General features: G+C 45.8%; 1 protein-coding gene and 1 long non-coding RNA gene across 2 annotated transcripts in view; both read left to right on the forward strand.

Moving 5' to 3' along the window:
- Nucleotides 1–24,416, forward strand: part of vstm2a (V-set and transmembrane domain containing 2A) — a 644,019-nt gene that overhangs the window by 541,179 nt on the left and 78,424 nt on the right. The window lies entirely within an intron of this gene.
- Nucleotides 6,474–18,466, forward strand: LOC117512764. The gene is made up of 3 exons (XR_004561376.1): nucleotides 6,474–6,702; nucleotides 10,784–10,788; nucleotides 18,456–18,466. It is a non-coding gene; the product is annotated as an uncharacterized LOC117512764 (long non-coding RNA).

Here is a 24,416-nt window from a genome sequence, read left to right on the forward strand (position 1 = left end):
CTGCTCAAGGAAGTCCTACCATTATTTAATGCTTCAATCTTAAATATGATCAATCTATCTTTGTTAGTTGGTTATGTACCACAGGCCTTTAAGGTGGCAGTAATTAAACCATTACTTAAAAAGCCATCACTTGACCCAGCTATCTTAGCTAATTATAGGCCAATCTCCAACCTTCCTTTTCTCTCAAAGATTCTTGAGAGGGTAGTTGTAAAACAGCTAACTGATCACCTGCAGAGGAATGGTCTATTTGAAGAGTTTCAGTCAGGTTTTAGAATTCATCATAGTACAGAAACAGCATTAGTGAAGGTTACAAATGATCTTCTTATGGCTTCGGACAGTGGACTTATCTCTGTGCTTGTTCTGTTGGACCTCAGTGCTGCTTTTGATACTGTTGACCATAAAATTTTATTACAGAGATTAGAGCATGTCATAGGTATTAAAGGCACTGCGCTGCGGTGGTTTGAATCATATTTGTCTAATAGATTACAGTTTGTTCATGTAAATGGGGAATCTTCTTCACAGACTAAAGTTAATTATGGAGTTCCACAAGGTTCTGTGCTAGGACCAATTTTATTCACTTTATACATGCTTCCCTTAGGCAGTCTTATTAGACGGTATTGCTTAAATTTTCATTGTTACGCAGATGATACCCAGCTTTATCTATCCATGAAGCCAGAGGATACACACCAATTAGCTAAACTGCAGGATTGTCTTACAGACATAAAGACATGGATGACCTCTAATTTCCTGCTTTTAAACTCAGATAAAACTGAAGTTATTGTACTTGGCCCCACAAATCTTAGAAGCATGGTGTCTAACCAGATCGTTACTCTGGATGGCATTTCCCTGATCTCTAGTAATACTGTGAGAAATCTTGGAGTCATTTTTGATCAGGATATGTCATTCAAAGCGCATATTAAACAAATATGTAGGACTGCCTTTTTGCATTTACGCAATATCTCTAAAATCAGAAAGGTCTTGTCTCAGAGTGATGCTGAAAAACTAATTCATGCATTTATTTCCTCTAGGCTGGACTATTGTAATTCATTATTATCAGGTTGTCCTAAAAGTTCCCTAAAAAGCCTTCAGTTGGTTCAGAATGCTGCAGCTAGAGTACTGACGGGGACTAGCAGGAGAGAGCATATCTCACCCGTGTTGGCCTCTCTTCATTGGCTTCCTGTTAATTCTAGAATAGAATTTAAAATTCTTCTTCTTACTTATAAGGTTTTGAATAATCAGGTCCCATCTTATCTTAGGGACCTCGTAGTACCATATTACCCCATTAGAGCGCTTCGCTCTCAGACTGCGGGCTTACTTGTAGTTCCTAGGGTTTGTAAGAGTAGAATGGGAGGCAGAGCCTTCAGCTTTCAGGCTCCTCTCCTGTGGAACCAGCTCCCAATTCAGATCATGGAGACAGATACCCTCTCTACTTTTAAGATTAGGCTTAAAACTTTCCTTTTCGCTAAGGCTTATAGTTAGGGCTGGATCGGGTGACCCTGGACCATCCCTTGGTTATGTTGCTTTAGACGTAGACTGTGGGGGGGTTCCCATGATGCACTGTTTCTTTCTCTTTTTGCTCCGTATGCATCACTCTGCATTTAATCATTAGTGATCGATCTCTGCCCCCCTTCTCGGCATGTCTTTTTCCTGGTTCTTTCCCTCAGCCCCAACCAGTCTCAGCAGAAGACTGCCCCTCCCTGAGCCTGGTTCTGCTGGAGGTTTCTTCCTGTTAAAAGGGAGTTTTTCCTTCCCACTGTGGCCAAGTGCTTGCTCATAGGGGGTCGTTTTGACCGTTGGGGTTTTTCATAATTATTGTATGGCCTTGCCTTACAATATAGAGCGCCTTGGGGCAACTGTTTGTTGTGATTTGGCGCTATATAAGAAAAAAGTTGATTGATTGATTGATCAATAACTGTGATCCAGAATCAACATACACATCAACACTATGCTGACTATTTCTCAGAGACACTGAGCTACTGTTTGTTGTTGTCGTCCATTTAAATAGTATTTTGATCAATGGCTTATACTGTATTTCTTGTCTCATTTGCAGAATTTCTATTATTTAATTGCATGTTGTGTCTATCTTGTGGTGTGCCTTCTGTTTTGCTTCATCAGAATGATCAGATCACAATGAGCCTGATCTGCTTGAGTTTTCTTCCTATAACATAAAACATGATTAGGGAGTTTGTCTTTATCACAGTTAACAATCTGCTTGTTTTGGGGATGGTAAGGTCTAGACAGGCCTTTCTGAATGGTCCATGGACCACCAGTGGTCTGTGAATGACCCTTAGTGGTCTGTAAGTTTATTGCTTATAATACTAGCTCACTAGACTGCAACTGTTGGACAGTAGTTGGAGACACAAATTAGTGACTAAATACTGAGAAGAGCGATAAATTCACAGTTAGTATCTCACTGAAGTTGTACAAATGATACATCAGCATGTCTGAATGTCAGCCGTATTTCACACACGGTAAAAATGTCTGCATACATATCATGAGAGTGGAGCTTGAATGCGATGTGGCACTCTAGCAAATGTTGAGCGCAGCCTTTGCAGATACAAGGATCTGCTGATTTGTGTGACACTCTCACAATTATCTAACACCACTTGCAGCTGAAATGTTGGCACGTTTGTGCACAAAGTGTTCAGCTGATACTATCCTGCTATTATCTGGCTGTTTTGTGAAAAGACACTGCAGAAATTCCCCCGAGTGTAGCAAAGAAGACACAGCCCTTTAAATAATAATAAATAAAATATAATACATAATAAAATAATAATAATCTACTAGTGTGCTGTCCGTGTGGATCCATGGGGTATAGATTGGGTAGTGTATATAAAATAGGTCGCATTTTTCAAGGGGGGCAATAAATTGTGCAAACTTTCTATAATGAGTTGAAATAGTGTGTGAGTCCAGAACGTTTTTACAGATACAGATTCTTTATTGTCATTGTAACAAGTATATATATACGAGGTCTGCGAGAAAAATAACGTACCTTTTTATTTTTTTTAAAAACTATATGGATTTGAATCACGTGCGATTTCATCAGCCAACCTTGAACCCTCGTGCGCATGCGTGAGTTTTTTCACGCCTGTCGGTTACGTCATTCGCCTGTGGGCAGGCTTTGAGTGAGGAGTGGTCCACCCCCCTCGTTGGAATTCCTTTGTCTGACTTCTTCCTGAGAGACTGGCGCTTTGCTTTATCAAAATTTTTTTCAGAACCTGTGAGGCAGATCGAAGTGGACACCATTCGAGAAATTCAGCTGGTTTTCGGTGAAAATTTTAATGGCTGATGAGAGATTATGGAGTGTTACTGTCGCTTTAAGGACTTCCCACGGAATGAAAGATGTGCGGACAGATTGGCGCGTTGGTAGGCAGCTGGCGCGGCGTGCCGCCACAGGAAAAACACCTCCGTGTTGATAACCATTTGTAAAAACCAGGCGGCTTTTGATGGCTTTCAGTAGAGTGAGTATCTGAGAAATTGTTTAATAGCTTGACATTCAATTTCAATTCAATTCAATTCAATTTTATTTATATAGCGCCAAATCACAACAAACAGTTGCCCCAAGGTGCTTTACATGTTCCAACTTGTCCTTAAGGCTTCCAACGGAGGTGTTTTTCCTGTGGCGGCACGCTGCGCCGGCTGCCTACCAACGTGCCAATCCGTCCACACGTCTTTCATTATAAAATGTCCTTTAACAGTGGAATGTCCGGATAAACTGCTGATCCCGACCTCTTCTGAAAGTTCTCTGTTCTCTCACGACGTCCTGGGTCAACAGAGGTTTAAATTTGGAGGTTTTCAGCTCGAAACAGGCTGACAACGGCGCCTCAGAGCGCGGCGCGACATCCCGCTCCATGGGAAGTCCTTAAAGCGACAGTAACACTCCATAATCTCTCATCAGCCGTTAAAATTTTCACCGAAAACCAGCGGAATTTCTCGAATGGTGTCCACTTCAATTTGCCTCACAGGTTCTGAAAAAATTTTGATAAAGCAAAGCGCCAGTCTCTCAGGAAGAAGTCAGACAAAGGAATTCCGATGAGGGGGGTGGACCACTCCTCACTCAAAGCCTGCCCACAGGCGAATGACATAACCGACAGGCATGAAAAAACTCTTGCATGCCCACGAGGGTTCAAGCTTGTCTGATGTAATTGCACGTGATTCAACTCCATATAGTTTTCGAAAAAATAAAAAGGTCCGATACTTTTCTCACAGACGTCATATATATATATATAAAAGTCTGCCAATGGGGTAAGAAAAATTTGCTTGTTTAGAATTCTCAAAACTAGCAAACATTTTCCCAAAATAGGACATTTTTTCTTATGTAGAAAATGCTCGACAAGATTATTTTTCTATTTAGACAAAAAAAAAAGTCTAATTTTCTTTTAAACAAGTCTTTTTTACTTTCTTAGATATGAGTTTTTACAGTGTAGCGGATTACTGGAACTGTACCCACCACTGTTGAAACAATACACCAGTTTTTAAATTGTGTTGAGAGGCCTAGTATAACTTGAATCATGACTCCTTGCTTTTTCCTGAATATTATGGTGATTTTTTTGGTGTGCATTTTTTGGAGAAATGTGAAGCAAACAGGACTTTCGCAACCTTGTTCACTCTCTCACTAAAGCAGTTGCTGGGGGAAAAAACTACAAAAAATAAGACTTCCCCTTTGTTATTGGTGGAAAAATGAATGTTCTACACCAATCAAAAATAATCACCAACCCATGTATTTTGTTGCTGAGGAGATCCTTGCCAAAGAGCCACCAAAGGGCAGACTTAAGTGCCAACACTGACTGCAGTTGCCTCCTTCCACATGGAAACTCAGACTTGTAGTTAGGTTGCAACATTGACATTGCGTGCAACTGTTTGAGTGAAGAAAATGCAAACAATGTGTATCAACTGCGCTGCTCTTAACCACCTACGAGACTGATTACTCACTTTTCTGAGACATTTATATATATATATATATATATATATATATATATATATATATATATATATATATATATATATATATATATATATATATATATATATATATATATATAAGAAGGAGTACAGAGTATGGAAAGAAGATGGAGGAGCAGCTGGCCCAGAACAGCGTTAGGGACGTGTGGAGAGGCCTCAAGACCGCCTCTGGATTTGGGCAGGGTGCCAGCAGGATTGCAGATGGAGATTTTCAGTTTGCAGAGGAGCTAAACAGTTACTTTAACCATTTTGGTTCCTCCACACCTGCCCCCCTGCCTGGTCTCGGCTCTCCACACGTCTCCAGCAGCCAGCCCTCCAGTCCCTCAGACCCCCCACCTTCTTCCCCTGGCCACCTCCACTGCACCCCAGACTTTGTCCTTCCTCTCCCTGGAATGTATTCAGCATCAGCCCACCTCAGCTCACACCTCAGCCCCCCCACTGTGACTCCAACTGAAGTGAGAGGCCAGCTTCTGTGGCTGAAGCAGAGGAAAGCGGCAGAACCCAATGGGATCTCCCCGAGGCTGCTGAGGACCTGTGCAGATGAGCTCCGCGAGGTCCTCAGCCACATCTTTAACAAGAGCCTTAGTCTCTGGGTGGTCCCCACCCTGTGGAAGACCTCCTGTGTGGTCCCAGTTCCCAAACCACCACATGCCAAGGAACCTGCCCACTACAGACCAGTTGCCCTGACCTCCCACCTCATGAAGACCATGGAGCGGCTCATCCTGTTCCACCTTGGCACAGTGGTGAGCAACATCCTGGACCCAATGCAGTTCGCCTACAGGCCCAACAATGTCATCTACCTGCTGCAGTAGGCGCTCACCCACCTGGAGACCGGCGGGAGCACTGTGAGAGTCATCTTTGATTTCTCCAACGCATTCAACAACATCAGACCGGCGCTGCTGCGGGGGAAGCTGGAGGACACAGGTGTGGATGGACATCTCGCCGCCTGGACCATCGACTACGTCATTGACCGCCTACAGTATGTGCGGCTGCGCGGCTGTGAGTCTGAGGTGGTAAGGTGCAGCACTGGGGCACCCCAGGGCACCGTCCTCTCACCTTTCCTCTTCACCCTCTACACCTCGGACTTCACCTACAACACAGAGAGCTGCCACCTCCAGAAGTTCTCTGATGACTCCGCCATTGTGGGTCACGTGTCTGAAGGGAACGAGCTGGAGTACCAGTCGGTCATCACGGACTTTGTGGACTGGTGTGAGTGCAACCACTTGAGATGGTGATCGACTTCAGGAGGAAACCACCACTTCACTCACCGATGAGCATCCAGGGGGAGGACATAGAGACTGTGGACAGCTTTAAATATCTGAGTGTTCACCTCAACAACAAACTGGACTGGACTCACAACACTCACACCCTGTACAAGAAAGGCCAGAATCGCCTGCACCACCTGAGGAGAATGAGATCCTTTGGAGTGAGTAGGCCTCTGCTTAAGACCTTCTATGACTCTGTTGTAGCCTCTGCTCTCCTCTATGCTGTCGTCTGTTGGGCCCCGGGCAGCACAGAGTGGGAGAGAAAGAGACTGAACAAGCTGTTCAGGAAGGGCAGCTCTGTCCTGCGCTGTCCTCTGTACTCTTTGGAGTAGGTGGCTGAGAGGAGGGTGTTAGCCAAGTTCAAATCCATCAAGGACAACACCTCTCACCCACTGCACCAGACTGTAGTGGAGCTGAGCAGCTCCTTCAGTGACAGACTGAGGCACCCTCAATGCAAGAAGGAATGATACCGCAGGTTGAACAACCGCAGGTTGTTCATCCCTGCTGCTGTCAGACTGTACAATAACACTGTGAAATAACCATATGCAATAATCTGTCCACAAATCATGTGCAATATTATTCTGTCTACAAATAATGTGCAATAACAACTTGTTTATAAATTCCAGCACTAGTGTCACCTTATCACAGCTAAACCTTACTTCACATATTGTAAATAAGATGCTGCTCCTATTTTTAATTCCAATCGTGTATATATATATATATATATATATATATATATATATATATATATATATATATATATATATATATATATATATATATATATATATATACGAGGTCTGTGATTAAAGTAATGGACCTTATTATTTTTTTCAAAAACCATATGGATTTGAATCACGTGTGATTACATCAGACATGCTTGAACCCTCGTGGGCATGCGAGAGTTTTTTCACACCTGTCGGTTACGTCATTCGCCTGTGGGCAGTCTTTGAGTGAGGAGTCGCCCACCCTCTCATTGTTTATGAATGGCTCAGAGACTGCTGCTTTGTTTGATCAAAATTTTTTCAAAACTGTAAGGCACAACTCAGTTGACACCATTCAATAAATTCAGCTGGTTTTCGGTAAAATTTTTAACGGCTGATGAGAGATTTTGGTCTGGTAGTGTCGCTTTAAGGACAGCCCACGGCGCCTAACGGCGATCTGCACTTCGAGGCGGCAGCGTCTCGCCGTTTCAAGTTGAAAACTTCCACATTTCAGGCTCTGTTGACCCAGGAAGTCGTCAGAGAACAGAGAACTTGCAGAAGAAGTCGGCACGAGGAGTTTATTCGGACATTCCTGTTATGTGGGCCGCTGAAGAGGAGGTACTGCTGGCCCACCACCACCAGAGGGCGCCCTGCTTGAAGTGCGGGCTCCAAGCACGAGAGGGCGCCAGACCCAGAAGAAGTGACAGCTGTCATTCATCCTCTGCACCAGCTGTCACTCGTTCATCATCATCATCATCATCACCATAAAGGCTGGACTGCAACTCCACCTCCTCACTGAGAAATCGACTACTGAAGAGGTAATTTCTCTGCTGACTCATACGTTGTGTAATAATCTGAACTTCTGTTGCAGCCGTTTTCCTGGTGTTTTCCTTATCTGTGGGATTGGCGTTTCGCCTCACACCCCAAACCAGATAAGTGGTTAATCAGGAGCTGCACGAGTGTGTGATTGGAGGTGGAGGTGCTCCCTCCTAACTGTGTGCAGACTGTGGATTACTGAGTGTGCGGACTCACACTCATTCATCTTGTCTCTGCTTTCTGACAGCAGTACCAGGGTCAACAGCCGAAGACCATGGCCACCTGGGGACTCGAGACTTGGCGGCTCCGGTGTTCTTCAGACCGTTGGTGGTGGAAGCCATGTGGGATGTGGCTTCTCTCTCGTCGGGGGTCTTCTATCTTCGAGCCTGCCCACACGTCACCTGGTGTCAATTGACTGTGCAAATTTTGTGTATTTAGTTGTGTATTATCACAACATTAAATTGTTACTTTTTGGCTTATTCATTGTCCGTTCATTTGCGCCCCCTGTTGTGGGTCCGTGCTACGACACCTTCCCAACAGGACCAAACCCCCCCAACACACAACAATTCCATTGTTAACGGACATTTTGTAATGAAAGAACATGCGGGCAGAGTCGCATGTCGGGCCGGACCCGACCGCGGGGGGTCGCGACAGGAAAAACACCTCCGTTGGAAACCTTAACGGGCAAGTTGGAACATGCCCAAGCTGTTAAACAATTTCTCAGTTACTCACTTGTTGAAAGCCATCAAAAGCCGCCTGAATTTTACAAATGGTTTTCAACACGGAGGTGTTTTTCCTGTTGCGGCGCACACGGAAACGACTCGGCGAATTTGCGCGCACGTCTTTCATTACAAAATGTCCTTAAACAGTGGAATGTCTGCATAAAGTCCTCATGCCAGCCTCTTCTGAATCTTCTCTGTTCTCTCACGACATCCTGGGTGAATTAAGCCTTAAATTAGAATGTTTTCAGGTTTCAGGTTGAAACAGGCCGACGACGGCGCCTGGAAATGCTGCGCGACGTCCCGCTCCGTGGGAAGTCCTTACAACGACAGAAACACCCCATAATCTCTCATCAGCCGTTAAACTTTTCACCGAAAACCAGCTTAATTTCTCCAATAGTGTCCACTCGGATATCCCTCACAGGTCCAGAAAAAATGTTGAGAAAGCAACGCGCGCCGTCCGCAGCGGCTATTCAGACAAAGAGATTCCGACGGGCGGGGTGGAGCACTCCTCACTCAAGGCGTGCCCACAGGCGAATGACGTCACCGACACGTGTGAAAAAACTCACGCATGCACACGAGGGTTCAAGCATGTCTGACGTAAAAACATATGAATCAAATCCATTTATTTTTTGAAAAAACTAAAAAGGACCGCTTTTTTCATCACAGACCTTGTGTATATATATATATATATATATATATATATATATATATATATAAGGGTGGGGGGAGGTGACCAAGTGGTTAATGCGCTTGGTTTCAGTTCAGAAAGCTCCGGGTTCAAATCCCACCCCTGCCACATTTCTCCATGTAATGTGGAGATGCATCAGGAAGGGCATCCGGCGTAAATTCAACATGCAGATCCACCGTGGATTTGCTGTGGCAACCCCGAGTGCAAGCAAGGGAGCAGCCGAAGGGACTTACTATATACACTCAACAAAAATATAAATGCAACACTTTTGGTTTTGCTCCCATTTTGTATGAGATGAACTCAAAGATCTAAAACTTTTTCCACATACACAATATCACCATTTCTCTCAAATATTGTTCACAAACCAGTCTAAATCTGTGATAGTGAGCACTTCTCCTTTTCTGAGATAATCCATCCCACCTCACAGGTGTGCCATATCAAGATGCTGATTAGACACCATGATTAGTGCACAGGTGTGCCTTAGACTGTCCACAATAAAAGGCCACTCTGAAAGGTGCAGTTTTGTTTTATTGGGGGGGGATACCAGTCATCTCATACAAAATGGGAGCAAAACCAAAAGTGTTGCATTTATATTTTTGTTGAGTGTGTATATATATATATATATATATATATATATATATATATATATATATATATATATATATATATATATATATATATATATACGAGGTCTGTTAGAAAAGTATCCGACCTTTTTATTTTTTTCAAAACCCTGATGGATTTGAATCACGCGTGCTTGCATGAGCCAACCTTGAACCTTCGTGTGCATGCGTGAATTTTTTTCATACCTGTTTGATTGCATCATTTGCTGGTAAGCAGCCTTTGTGTGAGGATGGGTGTAGTCTCTTTTCAGATTTTCTTGGCAAGGAAATGGTGGAACAACTGGAGCAGCGCGACTACATCAAATTTTTCCAGAAACTGGGTGACAGCCAGGTGGAAACCATTCGGATTATTCAGACGGCTTTCGGTGACGATGCTATGGGCATCAGACACATTAAGGAGCGGTACAGCCAGTATAAAGACGGCCGGACAACGGTGGAGAGCGAGCCACGCTCTGGTCGGCCATCAACATGCTGAAATGACCAGATCATTTCCAAAGTGAACGCTGTGGTGATGTGGGACTGTGGTGTGACTCTCTGAGAAATTGCAGAAGAGGTGGACATCAGCACTTTTTCGGCACATTCCACTGTGACAGAAGATTTTGCCAGGAAAACAGCTGCAGCGAAATTCATGCCAATGGGTTCTGTCAGGACGGGCGCGAGCTCATCACCAGGAGCAGCTGGACCCACAATGCAAACTCCCAGACAAGGCTTTGGTGTAGGATAAATCATGGTCTTTATTCCAGGCTTGGTTTCGGTACACATCTAATCAGTCAGCGTGGCAGAGGTACAAACAGGATCAGGCTGAGACGCAGTCACGAACGAGCAGGGTTCGGAGGCACGAGCAAACTCAGACATCTGGGATGAAGCAAAAGGCATGGTCGAGGAAAACAGAGCAAGGATCAGAACACGGCAAAACAAAAACAGGACTATGAAGGGCGCTGGAAAGTGTACTAAGACAACAATCTGGCAGTGTGCTGTGAGACTGTAAGGGCTTAAGTAACAGGTGCTGTGAGTGAACAATGTGCATGTGCAGACTGATTAGGTAACAAGGTGCAGGTGTGGAGGGAAGATTCCAGAAAGGGGGCATGGCTAGTAGACAAAGATCAAACACTGTGCAAGAGAGTGATGTGAGGAGCAAAGATACTTGGGCTAGTATAGGGAGTGTGAGTGAGGTGAAACAACACAGACAGAAACAAAGTGAGGGAAAACATAAAGTCAGGTGCAGGGCGTGGAGTGAACATAAATAACTGGATGTGAGTGCAATCTAAGAACAAAACTGAAAAGCAAACCAGAGGATTACAAACACAGAAAATAAACTTCATAAAAACTGCTCTGAGAATAATAGAAAATAAAACACTAAGACAAAACTAAACTGGAACAGACTAAGAAACCAAAGTAGCTAAACAAATTAAAAATAAAACAGAGACTGAGATAACAAAACCTGACACTAAAGCACAACAGATAATATAACAAATAAGAAGAACAAAATAAACAAGTGGTAAACAATGAAAACACAAACTGGCTGAACAAAACAAGAACGGAACTGGACAATGGCTAAAGTATAAAAGTAGCAAAGAAACAAAGTGACAAAGCAAAATAGAACATAGAAGAAACATATGATGAAAATAAACCACTAATAAATCAAAGCGGGAACAGAAGATGCAGCAAAGAAAGGGGCAAAAAAGGGATCAAAGCCCAGATCAGGGCCCGTCATGACAGCTTCGGCATGAAGCTGATGGCGGAACAAAAGCACCACCGTGTTGAAGTCTTACAGGACATGTGACATGCTCACCTCTTCCACCATTCGGAAGATTCAGGCGGCTTTCGGTGGCTTTTCAGTTGTGTGACTATCCGAGAAATTGTGGAAGAGGTGAGCATGTCACAACATGTCCTGTGAGACTTCAACACGGTGGCGCTTTTGCTCTGCCATCAGCTTGGTGCCCAAGCCATCGGCATGAATTTCGCTGCAACTCTTTTCATGGCAAAATTTTCTGTCACAGTGGAATGTGCTGAAAAAGTGCTGATGTCCACCTCTTCCGCAATTTCTCGGTTAGTCACACAACATTCCCGCATCACCACAGCATTCATTTTAGAAATGATCTGGTCATTTCAGCATGTTGATGGCCGCCCGGAGCGTCGCTCACTCTCCACCGTTGTGCGGCCGTCTTTAAACCAGTTGTACCACTCCTTAATCTGTGTGATGCCCATAGGATCATCACCAAAAGCCGTCTGAATAATCCGAATGGTTTCCACCTGGCTGTCGCCCAGTTTCTGGCAAAATTTGATGCAGTCGCGCTGCTCCAGTCGTTCCACCATTTCCTTGCAAAGGAAAAACGACGAGAGACTACACCCATCCTCACACAAAGGCTGCTTACAAGCAAATGACGCAATCGACAGGTGTGAAAAAATTCACGCATGCACACGAAGGTTCAAAGTTGGCTCATGCAAGCACATGTGATTCAAATCCATCAGGTTTTTGAAAAAAGTAAAAAGGTCGGATACTTTTCTAACAGACCTCGTATATATGTGTGTGTGTATATATATATATATATATATATATATGTTGGGAAGGTGTCGTAGCACGGACCCACAACAGGGGGCGCAAATGAACGGACAATGAGTAAGCCAAAAGGTAACAATTTACTGTTGTGACAATACACAACTAAATACACAGAAATTGCAAAGTCAATTAACACCAGGTGACGTGTGGGCAGGCTCGAAGATAGAAGACCCCGACGAGAGAGAGGCCGCGTCCCACACGGCCTCCACCACCAACGGTCTGAAGAACACCGGAGCCGCCAAGTCCCGAATCCCCAGGTGACCTCTGTCTTCGGCTGTCGACCCTGGTACTGCTGGCAAAAAGCAGAGAAATTACCTCTCGGTAGTCGATTTCTCGGCGAGGAGGTGGAGTTGCAGTCCGGCTTTTATGATGGTGATGATGATGATGAACGAGTGACAGCTGGTGCAGGGGATGAATGACAGCTGTCACTTCTTCTGGGTCTGGCGCCCTCTCGTGCTTGGAGCCCGCACTCCAAGCAGGGCGCCCTCTGGTGGTAGTGGGCCAGCAGTACCTCCTCTTCAGCGGCCCACATAACAGGACCCCCCCCTCAACGGGCGCCTCCTGGCGCCCGACCTGGCTTGTCCGGGTGTCTTCTGTAGAAATCGGCCAGGAGGGCCGGGTCCAGGATGAAGCTCCTCTTCACCCAGGAGCATTCTTCAGGTCCATACCCCTCCCAGTCCACCAGATATTGGAACCCCCGGCCCTTACGACGGACGTCCAGGAGCCTGCGGACTGTCCAAGCAGGCTCCCCGTCAATGAGCCGGGCAGGAGGCGGCGTAGGTCCAGGTGCACAGAGGGGCGAGGTGTGGTGTGGCTTGATACGGGACACGTGGAATACCGGGTGGATCCGCAGTGAAGCTGGGAGTTGGAGCTTCACTGCGGCCGGGTTGATGATTTTGAGGATTGTGAAGGGTCCGATGTATCTGTCTTTTAACTTGGGGGAGTCCACACAGAGGGGGATGTCCTTCGTTGAGAGCCACACCTCCTGCCCGGGCTGGTATGTGGGGGCCGGGGACCGTCGGCGGTCTGCTTGGGATTTGGCCCTCGTCCGGGCCTTCAACAGGGCAGAGCGGGCGGTCCGCCACACCCAGCGGCATTTCCGAAGGTGGGCCTGGACCGAGGGCACACCGACCTCTCCCTCCACCAGCGGGAATAATGGGGGCTGGTACCCCAAACACACCTCAAAAGGGGAGAGGCCGGTAGCAGACGAAACTTGGCTGTTGTGGGCATACTCGATCCAGGCCAGATGGTGACTCCAGGCCGCCGGATGTGCGGAGGTGACACACCGCAGGGCCTGCTCCAAATCCTGGTTGGCCCGCTCTGCCTGGCCGTTGGTCTGGGGGTGGTACCCGGACGAGAGACTCACGGTGGCCCCCAGCTCCTTGCAGAAACTCTTCCACACCTGTGAAGAGAACTGGGGACCACGATCCGAGACGATGTCCGACGGTATCCCATGCAGCCGCAAGACGTGGTGAACCAGGAGGTCTGCTGTCTCCTGGGCCGTCGGGAGCTTCGGGAGGGCCACGAAGTGGGCCGCCTTGGAGAACCGGTCCACTATCGTGAGGATTACGGTGTTGCCCTGGGACGGCGGGAGGCCCGTGATGAAATCCAGGCCGATGTGAGACCAGGGGCGATGAGGCACTGGCAGGGGTTGGAGGAGGCCCGTCGTCCTCCGATGGTCTGCCTTGCCCCTGGCGCAGATGGTACAGGCCTGGATGTAGTCCCGGACGTCGGTTTCCAGGGACGCCCACCAGAAGCGCTGCTGGACTACTGCCACGGTCCTACGCACTCCGGGATGACAGGAGAGCTTGGACCCGTGACAGAAGTCCAATACGGCAGCTCTTGCCTCTGGTGGGACGTACAGTCTGTCCTTGGGGCCAGTCCCCGGGTCCGGGCTCCTGGTCAGGGCCTCCCGGACGGTCTTCTCCACGTCCCAGGTAAGGGCGGCCACGACAGTGGACTCGGGGATGATGGTCTCGGTGGGGTTCGACAGCCCCGCTTTGGCTTCTTCTTTGTGCACCCGGGACAAGGCCTCTGATTTTTGGTTCTTGGTCCCGGGGCGATATGTAATCCGGAAGTCAAAGCGCCCGAAGAACAGAGACCAGCGGGCTTGCCTGGGGTTCAGCCGCTTGGCGGTCCGGATGTACTCCAGGTTCCGATGGTCAGTGAAAACCGTGAAGGGCAACGAAGCCCCCTCCAGCAGGTGTCTCCACTCTTCAAGAGCCTCCTTCACCGCAAGAAGTTCCCGATTGCCAACGTCATAGTTCCGTTCAGCTGGGGTCAACCTGCGGGAATAAAAGGCACAAGGATGGAGAACTTTATCAGCCTCCACGCTCTGGGACAGCACGGCTCCTATCCCTGAGTCAGAGGCATCCACTTCTACTACGTACTGGCGATCAGGATCAGGCTGCACCAGAACTGGTGCAGTCGAGAACCGGCGTTTCAACTCCTGGAACGCGGCTTCGCACCGATCCGACCAGGTGAAGGGGACCTTGGTGGAGGTCAGGGCAGTCAGGGGGCTAACTACCTGACTGTAACCTTTGATGAACCTCCTGTAAAAATTTGCAAAGCCGAGGAACTGCTGTAGTTTCCTGCGGCTTGTTGGTTGGGGCCAATCTCTCACCGCCGCAACCTTAGCCGGATCAGGGGCGACGGAGTTGGAGGAGATGATGAACCCCAGGAAGGACAAAGAAGTGCGGTGGAACTCGCACTTCTCGCCCTTCACAAACAGCCGGTTCTCCAACAACCGCTGTAGGACCTGACGTACATGCTGGACATGGGTCTCAGGGTCCGGGGAAAAGATGAGTATGTCGTCCAGATATACGAAGACGAACCGATGCAGGAAGTCCCGCAAGACGTCGTTTACCAAAGCTTGGAACGTCGCGGGGGCGTTAGTGAGGCCGAACGGCATGACCAGGTACTCGAAGTGACCTAACGGGGTGTTGAATGCCGTCTTCCATTCGTCTCCCTTTCGCATCCGAACCAGGTGGTACGCATTTCTAAGATCCAATTTCGTAAAGATTTGGGCTCCATGCAGGGGCGTGAACACTGAATCCAACAGAGGTAACGGGTATCGGTTGCGAACCGTGATCTCGTTCAGCCCTCTGTAATCAATGCATGGACGGAGTCCGCCGTCTTTCTTGCCCACAAAAAAGAAACCAGCACCCATCGGGGAGGTGGAGTTCCGGATCAGCCCGGCAGCTAAGGAGTCCCGGATGTAGGTCTCCATTGATTCGCGTTCCGGACGTGAGAGGTTGTACAACCTACTGGACGGGTACTCAACGCCCGGGACTAAATCGATGGCACAATCATACGGTCGGTGCGGAGGAAGAGTGAGCGCCAGATCTTTGCTGAAAACGTCAGCAAGATCATGGTACTCCTCTGGCACCGCCGATAGATTGGGGGGAACTTTGACCTCCTCATTAGCTGTAGTGCCGGGGGGAACCGAGGATCCTAAACACTCCCGGTGGCAGGTTTCGCTCCACTGCGTCACAACCCCGGACGGCCAATCGACCCGGGGATTGTGCTTCACCATCCATGGAAAACCCAAAATCACTCGGGAGGTAGATGGTGTTACATGGAACACTATCTCCTCCCTGTGATTCCCAGATACAACCAAGGTCACTGGTTGTGTCTGATGTGTGATTAATGGAAGAAGAGTGCCATCTAGTGCTCGCACCTGCAATGGTGCCGGCAGAGCCACCAGAGGGAGCCCTACTTCCTTTGCCCATCTGCTGTCCAGCAGATTCCCTTCTGACCCCGTGTCTATTAGTGCTGGGGCGTGAAGGGTTAACTCCTCACAAAGGATTGTTACTGGGATTCGTGCCGATCTGCGGGGTCTTTCCGCGTGTGTGTTATGGCCCACCCTTAGCCCAGATTCTAAGGACGGGCGTTTGTAGTTTGACCGTTCAGGGCAGTCCCTCTGCATGTGCTCACAAGAGCCGCAGACAAAACACTCCCCGCGGGCCAGTCTCCTTTGTCTGTCAGTTAATCTTACTTTGGCCCTGCTCGTGTCCATAGCCTCCTCAGCAGGGGGAGCTGTAGCCCCACGGGGCTCTCTGGCAGTGAAGCGTGGGGACGACGTCGCCTTGTCGGAACCGGAAGGGGGAGGGACGGCTCGTACCCGGTCACGCCCCCCGGCCTGCTCCCGACGATGCTCATTCAAACGGTTGTCTAAGCGTATAACCAAATCGACAAGCCCGTCAAAATCCCGCGGTTCCTCCTTAGCCAGTAGGTGCTCCTTGAGGACCGGTGACAGTCCATTTGCGAAGGCGGCGCGGAGCGCAACGTTATTCCAGCCGGACCTCGCTGCCGCGATGCGGAAGTCGACTGCATACTCGGCTGCGCTACGGCGCCCCTGTCTCATCGACAGCAGCACGTTTGAAGCGGTCTCGCCTCTGTTGGGATGATCAAACACTTGTTTGAACTCCCGTACAAACCCAGTATAAGACGTTAGGAGCCATGAGTTCTGCTCCCAAAGTGCCGTAGCCCATGCGCGTGCCTCTCCTCGAAGCAGATTAATAACATAAGCTACCCGGCTAGCATCTGATGCGTACATGACAGGGCGCTGTGAAAAGACGAGCGAACACTGCATGAGGAAGTCCGCGCACGTCTCGACACAGCCCCCGTACGGTTCCGGAGGGCTTATGTAAGCTTCAGGGGATGGTGGGGGGGTTTGTTGAACGACCAGTGGTACGTCTGATTCAGGCCCAGGACCAGCCAGAGGAGGAGCTGCAGCAGCGCCCTGATCGTGCGCTTCCACCCTGGTGGCGAGAGCCTCCACTCTCCGATTAAGGAGGACATTCTGCTCGGTCACTAAATCCAACCGAGCCGTGAAGGCGGTTAAGATCTGCTGCAGCTCACCCAACACGCCTCCCGCTGACGCCTGCGCTCCTGGCTCTGCCATTGGCCGTTCACGCTCGAGCTGACGCCCCTCGGAATCCATGACGATTGGCCGAGAAATCCTGTTGGGAAGGTGTCGTAGCACGGACCCACAACAGGGGGCGCAAATGAACGGACAATGAGTAAGCCAAAAGGTAACAATTTACTGTTGTGACAATACACAACTAAATACACAGAAATTGCAAAGTCAATTAACACCAGGTGACGTGTGGGCAGGCTCGAAGATAGAAGACCCCGACGAGAGAGAGGCCGCGTCCCACACGGCCTCCACCACCAACGGTCTGAAGAACACCGGAGCCGCCAAGTCTCGAATCCCCAGGTGACCTCTGTCTTCGGCTGTCGACCCTGGTACTGCTGGCAAAAAGCAGAGAAATTACCTCTCGGTAGTCGATTTCTCGGCGAGGAGGTGGAGTTGCAGTCCGGCTTTTATGATGGTGATGATGATGATGAACGAGTGACAGCTGGTGCAGGGGATGAATGACAGCTGTCACTTCTTCTGGGTCTGGCGCCCTCTCGTGCTTGGAGCCCGCACTCCAAGCAGGGCGCCCTCTGGTGGTAGTGGGCCAGCAGTACCTCCTCTTCAGCGGCCCACATAACATATATATATATTATATCCCTACTTCATTTTCTTATTTTATTGTATTGTTACAGATATTATTATTATTATTATTATTATTATTATTATTATTGCTTTATCTTGCACATGCTGTTTGATGCACATTTTCTTCTACTCGCACTCATCTTGTGTTTATTAAGAGCTGACGTAACGTGAAATTCTCCATTGTGAGATCAATAACGTCTTATCTTATATATATATATATATATATATATATATATATATATATATATATATATATATATATAATTATTTTATATTTTATTTTTTATATTTTATATTTTATATATATTTTATTTTATTTTTATTTTAAACATTTCGTCTTTTCCTCTCTCTTTCTTTCTTTTTAAGATTATATTGGTGAATGGAGGAATAGCAAAGTAAGAATTTCATTGTATAGTGTAACTGCCTGTTTCTGCTGTACATGCTGACAATAAAACTCTTGAATCTTGAATATATATATATATATATATATATATATATATATTTTTTTTTTTTTTTTAATGGATGCTTATGTAATCTAGTTGGGCCTATATCTGTTTACTTCCATGTGACAACCAGGCTGGCCTCAGGAGGCAGTAAACAACTCTGGTGTAGGCATCCCCACCCTCAACCTTTGTTTCACATTCAGTTCTGATCACCTCTGAGCTTTGAAAGAACAACATAGTCAGAACTGATGTAGGTTGAGCTGTGATCCAACAACAGCTGGCATGCTGCTATGAACAAACCACTCTGCTGTTTAAGCCCCTCAACCAGCCTTGGTCATACTTCCCCATGTGTATAGTGCCTCATTGTTTACGGATGCAGTCGTGTGGAAAAGGAAAATATCTGCTCTCTCCCAGGTTTAATTTCACCTATTGTTGTTCATCTGGCTCAAACCTGAACGTGGGAGTAATGGAAGTGCCTTGCTGTCAGCCATAACACCACAGTGCTGCTCAGAGAAGGTGGCTGAGGGTGAGCAGGCACACAGAGGCATTTATCAGCATCAGGCACACAGCACTGAAGACTCACTGCTACACAGTTGTCAGCATAATTTAGCTGCCTCATAATCTTCCGCTCTGCACCCCTGGGGATTATTCAACTTTTTACCTCTATTCACTGGCAAGTAATATCTCTGTGTTTTGCTTCTGGGTGTATGGGACTATCTGAGCCTATGGCTGATTATGTGTTTGAACTTTCTGACCAGTGACAAATTGATTGGCATTTCACTGGGGGAGAGGGGCGTATTGCCTGCTTTACTTCACCTGCTGCCATCACAGCCAAGCCTGGATAAGTGGAGGAAATTGTGTGGAAAGATGGGAAATTTAAAGAATCGGTCTGACAGCCCAACTCATGTTAAAACACTGTTAGAAATCGAGCATCTGAATGCTCTGCTCACCTCTAATGATTGCCTCATTTAATAATACTAATACTACTACTAATACTAATAATAATAAAAATAATATTTTTATGGAGTGTTTTCTGTGTTTATTTATTTTTTTCTTTTTCCATTTATTGAACAGGATAAAAGCCTTGGTTTTAAGTCGTCATAAAATGTGTCTACATCATTCAAATCAAATCAAATCAGTTTTATTTATATAGCGCCAAATCACAATAAACAGTTGCCCCAAGGCGCTTTATATTGTAAGGCAAAGCCATACAATAATTACGGAAAAACCCCAACGGCCAAAACGACCCCCTGTGAGCAAGCACTTGGTGACAGTGGGAAGGAAAAACTCCCTTTTAACAGGAAGAAACCTCCAGCAGAACCAGGCTCAGGGAGGGGCAGTCTTCTGCTCGGACTGGTTGGGGCTGAGGGAGAGAACCAGGAAAAAGACATGCTGTGGAGGGGAGCAGAGATCAATCACTAATGATTAAATGCAGAGTGGTGCATACAGAGCAAAAAGAGAAAGAAACACTCAGTGCATCATGGGAACCCCCCAGCAGTCTAAGTCTATAGCAGCATAACTAAGGGATGGTTCAGGGTCACCTGATCCAGCCCTAACTATAAGCTTTAGCAAAAAGGAAAGTTTTAAGCCTAATCTTAAAAGTAGAGAGGGTGTCTGTCTCCCTGATCTGAATTGGGAGCTGGTTCCAGAGGAGAGGAGCCTGAAAGCTGAAGGCTCTGCCTCCCATTCTACTCTTACAAACCCTAGGAACTACAAGTAAGCCTGCAGTCTGAGAGCGAAGCGCTCTATTGGGGTGATATGGTACTATGAGGTCCCTAAGATAAGATGGGACCTGATTATTCAAAACCTTATAAGTAAGAAGAAGAATTTTAAATTCTATTCTAGAATTAACAGGAAGCCAATGAAGAGAGGCCAATATGGGTGAAATATGCTCTCTCCTTCTAGTCCCCGTCAGCACTCTAGCTGCAGCATTTTGAATTAACTGAAGGCTTTTCAGGGAACTTTTAGGACAACCTGATAATAATGAATTACAATAGTCCAGCCTAGAGGAAATAAATGCATGAATTAGTTTTTCAGCATCACTCTGAGACAAGACCTTTCTAATTTTAGAGATATTGTGCAAATGCAAAAAAGCAGTCCTACATATTTGTTTAATATGCACATTGAATGACATATCCTGATCAAAAATGACTCCAAGATTTCTCACAGTATTACTGGAGGTCAGGGTAATGCCATCCAGAGTAACGATCTGGTTAGATACCATGTTTCTAAGATTTGTGGGGCCAAGTACAATAACTTCAGTTTTATCTGAGTTTAAAAGCAGGAAATTAGAGGTCATCCATGTCTTTATGTCTGTAAGACAATCCTGCAGTCATTGGGACTGGTGTGCCAATCAATAGGTTTTTCTGCCTAGTCCAGTACACTCATTCAAATGAATAATCAGAAAAAAATACTACAATTCCACAATAATCATTTAATGTCCTTCTCAAAATCAACAGTTTCACAGATGAAGTTAACCATTTACAGGTATATTAGGCAGTATCAAATACAATACAACACTCAAGTTCTTGAGCAAGAAACATTTCACCATTTGACATTATATAACGGCTGAGCAGATCCTTGGCATTTGATTGGTGCTTTTTATGTAACATGACATGAATTATTCATCCCATTTGTGTTGCATTGCATTTAGAGTGTAATTTGGCTCTATTTACAGTGCAAATTTGGTTCCATACGTTTGGTACCATTGCACTCTGTGCAGACACACACACACACACACACACATACACACACACACACAAGCCGCCTGGAAGCTAGAATGAAAAGCAGGACTAATTTCTGATGTGATTTTTTTTTCACTCCACTGAGGGAAGTACACAGTCTCTTTTTTTGGTAGTACACATGCGCACAAGCACTGTCCCAGTTGTGTGAGCATGCACGTACACCACGTGCACATGGGACAACAATGACAATTTGATTGAGCTAACTGAAGGTGTTAGTTCTTGTAACACACACACACAAAATCCACTCTGCTGTAAGCCATCTGGATGCATGAAGAGCTGTTCAGATGAAAAGCTGACATGATTTTTGACTGGACTGAGGAACTACACAAAGTATTTATTTTATTTTATTTTATTTTTTTTTTATGGAAGTGCGAAGTCAGTGCACAGCATCACCAGACTACATGCACAATTTGGACTCCTATTTAAACTTTGTGTTGAACTTTAGCAGCAGTGGAACACGCCTTGTTAAATGGTATGTTCCAGCTTTCACCTCATGAAATATCTGTACCATTGAATTCATAAACATTCATTATTTGTACACCAATTACAAACATAGTACACCATAGTGTACTGCGCTGCCATTATCTTCAGCCAAACAGATCATGGGTTTCGTAATGGCACCCCTTAACAGGATAGAAAATATCACCAAATTTAGACTCTTTCAAAATATGTAAAAATTACTCAATTGACAAAAGAACATTATGTACATACTACAATGTTCATACCTCCTTCCAAAGAGAGAGAGAGAGGTGGTGTGTGTGAGAGAGTGTGTATGTGTGTGTTTGTGTGTGAATGAATGAGTTTTGGGGGGTTCTAAATGAGTGGGGGTCTGGGGGACTGAGTGACTGCATGAAAAGAGAGAGAGAGAAAGAGAGAGAGAGAGAGAGCGAGAGAGAGAGAGAAAGAGAGAGAGAGAGAGAGAGAGAGAGAGAGAGAGAGAGAGAGAGAGAGAGAGAGAGAGAGAGAAAGAGAGAGAGAGAGAGAGAGAGAGAGAGAGAGAGAGAGGCCATGTGTGTGTAAGAGAGATAGTGTGTGTGTGTGTGTGTGTGTGTGTGTGTGTGTGTGTGTGTGTGTGTGTGTGTGTGTGTGTGTGTGTGTGTGTGTGTGTGTGTGTGTGAGAGAGAGAGAGAGGCCAAAATCGAGAGGAGCAACTCACCTTAAAGTCGTGAAAAGCTGCCAAACAGTCAAATCTACAGCTGATCTACAACAAATCTACAACTTTTCTCCAAATCCTCACACCTTGTACCCGTTACGATAGTCATCCCGCTCCAAATTATTCAGCGAAGCAGTTTGTGCTTTTTTTTGTTTCCCCCAGACCTGAGCGCAATGTGCAACCACATGCCTCCATTAAAACAAACAAACAAACAAACAAACAAACTCAAAACTCAAACAGGCTGTAACAAGTGAGGCTGGTAGCTGATTTTAGTTGGCTTTGTGCTGCTACTCTTCCACCAACCAAACTCTGAACCATCTACGTGAGCGCAGCCATTGTGCGTCAGTTTGTGGTCACTCCTTTATCCCAGGTTCCCCCCTCACCTCCCAAAAATTGTGTCCCAAAGTTCCTCAGCTTACTCCAGCAAAACACACAGAAACAAAAAAATAAATAACCCAACCATCAGTGGGGTTTTTGTTTCCACAAAAAACAGCAGCACTTTCAGGGGTGACCCCAAGTTACTAAATTTGGCAATGCTGATTGGCCAAATATTTATTATTTTTCCTTCGCAACCATATACAATTGGTCATTTCACTGCACTTCAAGAGGCTCTTTGAGTGATAGCCCAAGAAGACAAATCATACGTTCTGTTGGTGGAAAGGCAATGTTGAATGAGAGTCAGGTGGTGGAAATGTTATTTTAATAATTCCGATTACATGTACCTTTATATATATATTTTATAATTTTTCTCCTCCACATCTGGGGGAGTAGCACCCATGTGCCCCCTATGAGCCAGCCACCATTGCTCAACATATATTAAATATAATATACAATTTTAAAGTTTGTGAAAATACAGTTTTCAATAAATATAGACGTGCCCTATTTCTACCCACGTGTTTCATTGTATAACTGTTTGTTCAAAAAGAGATTTACAAGGGAAATCACACAACTGACCAAAGCATTCAGAGGCTTGATTGGCAATAATGTTTCAATATGAATAAGGGGTTAAAAAGAAAACTTGTACTTTAAAGCCAGGAAACTGGACATTATACACCTAGAATACAACAACTGTACTGTGTTCTGCATTTGGTAGCAAGCACTACTGTGCACTTATTTTCTGTAAAAACTGACTATCCAAAACCAGTGCAATGATGACTTTCTTAGATGATCGGAATGGTTCATAGTTTCATTTTACAAATGAGATTTTCTTTTGGTGGATTGTTTCTACCCCTACCCCCTCCTGTCTTGACATGGTGGTCGAAATGGTCTTGTGATTTATCTTAGATTCCACTCCCTGACCATAGCAGAAGATACAGGGGGCCTGCCCACCAGCCTACACATTTAGTCACATTCCTCGTGATACGAAGCAAGTCGGGGGTATTCCTCTAATTTATAAATCTAGGTTTAGTTTACAAGCTGTTGGAGGTCAAAAATGTAATTAGTATGAACATCTGATTCTCTGCTCTGCCCATGACACAACGTATAACCAAGGTCACAAGAATAAAAATCTACCATGTTACTTTGTCACTGTGTATAGGCCACCTGGCCCATACTCTGAATTCTTTGATGAATTTGGTGAGTTTATCTCTAGATGTCAACTCGTGCATATAACATTGTGATTGTTGGTGACTTCATTTATATAAATAAGCCTTCTGACCCCCTCTGCAAATCATTATGGACATTATGGATATATTCGACACACGAGTGGAAATACTCTCAATTTGGTCCTCATTCACGGTATTGCTGTCACAAATGTCAACGTTATGCCTCTTGTGTCAGTGGTCTCTGATCACTCGCTTATGAAGTTTACAGTTTCGCTTCCGTGTTTAGTGGAACAACAACCTTATTTATCATTGTGGCAACACATCAACTCTTCAACTACGACTGAACTCTGAGACTGCCTGATATCTTTGCATCACTTTTTAAAATTCAGTGCTCAAAACTACACTTGACGTGATTGCTCTGCCTATATTAAAATCACACCCCCCAAAAACAATCTCATTGGTTCAGTGATTACTTGTGTGGCCTCAAGCATGGTCTAGAGCAAAAATGGGACATAAGTATTCCACCTACCATGGTGTGATGCTATCTCAGCCTATAAGCATGCATTATTGGTTACAAAACAGGCCTATTAGTCTGATTTGATCAACAAATACAATAATTCAAAGTTCCTGTTCGACACCGTGGCAACACCTATTCAACCCACCAGGAAACCACTTTCCTTTTAAACCCA

This window comes from Thalassophryne amazonica, chromosome 1 (genome assembly GCF_902500255.1).
Source record: "Thalassophryne amazonica chromosome 1, fThaAma1.1, whole genome shotgun sequence".
Classification (NCBI taxonomy): Eukaryota; Metazoa; Chordata; class Actinopteri; order Batrachoidiformes; family Batrachoididae; genus Thalassophryne; species Thalassophryne amazonica.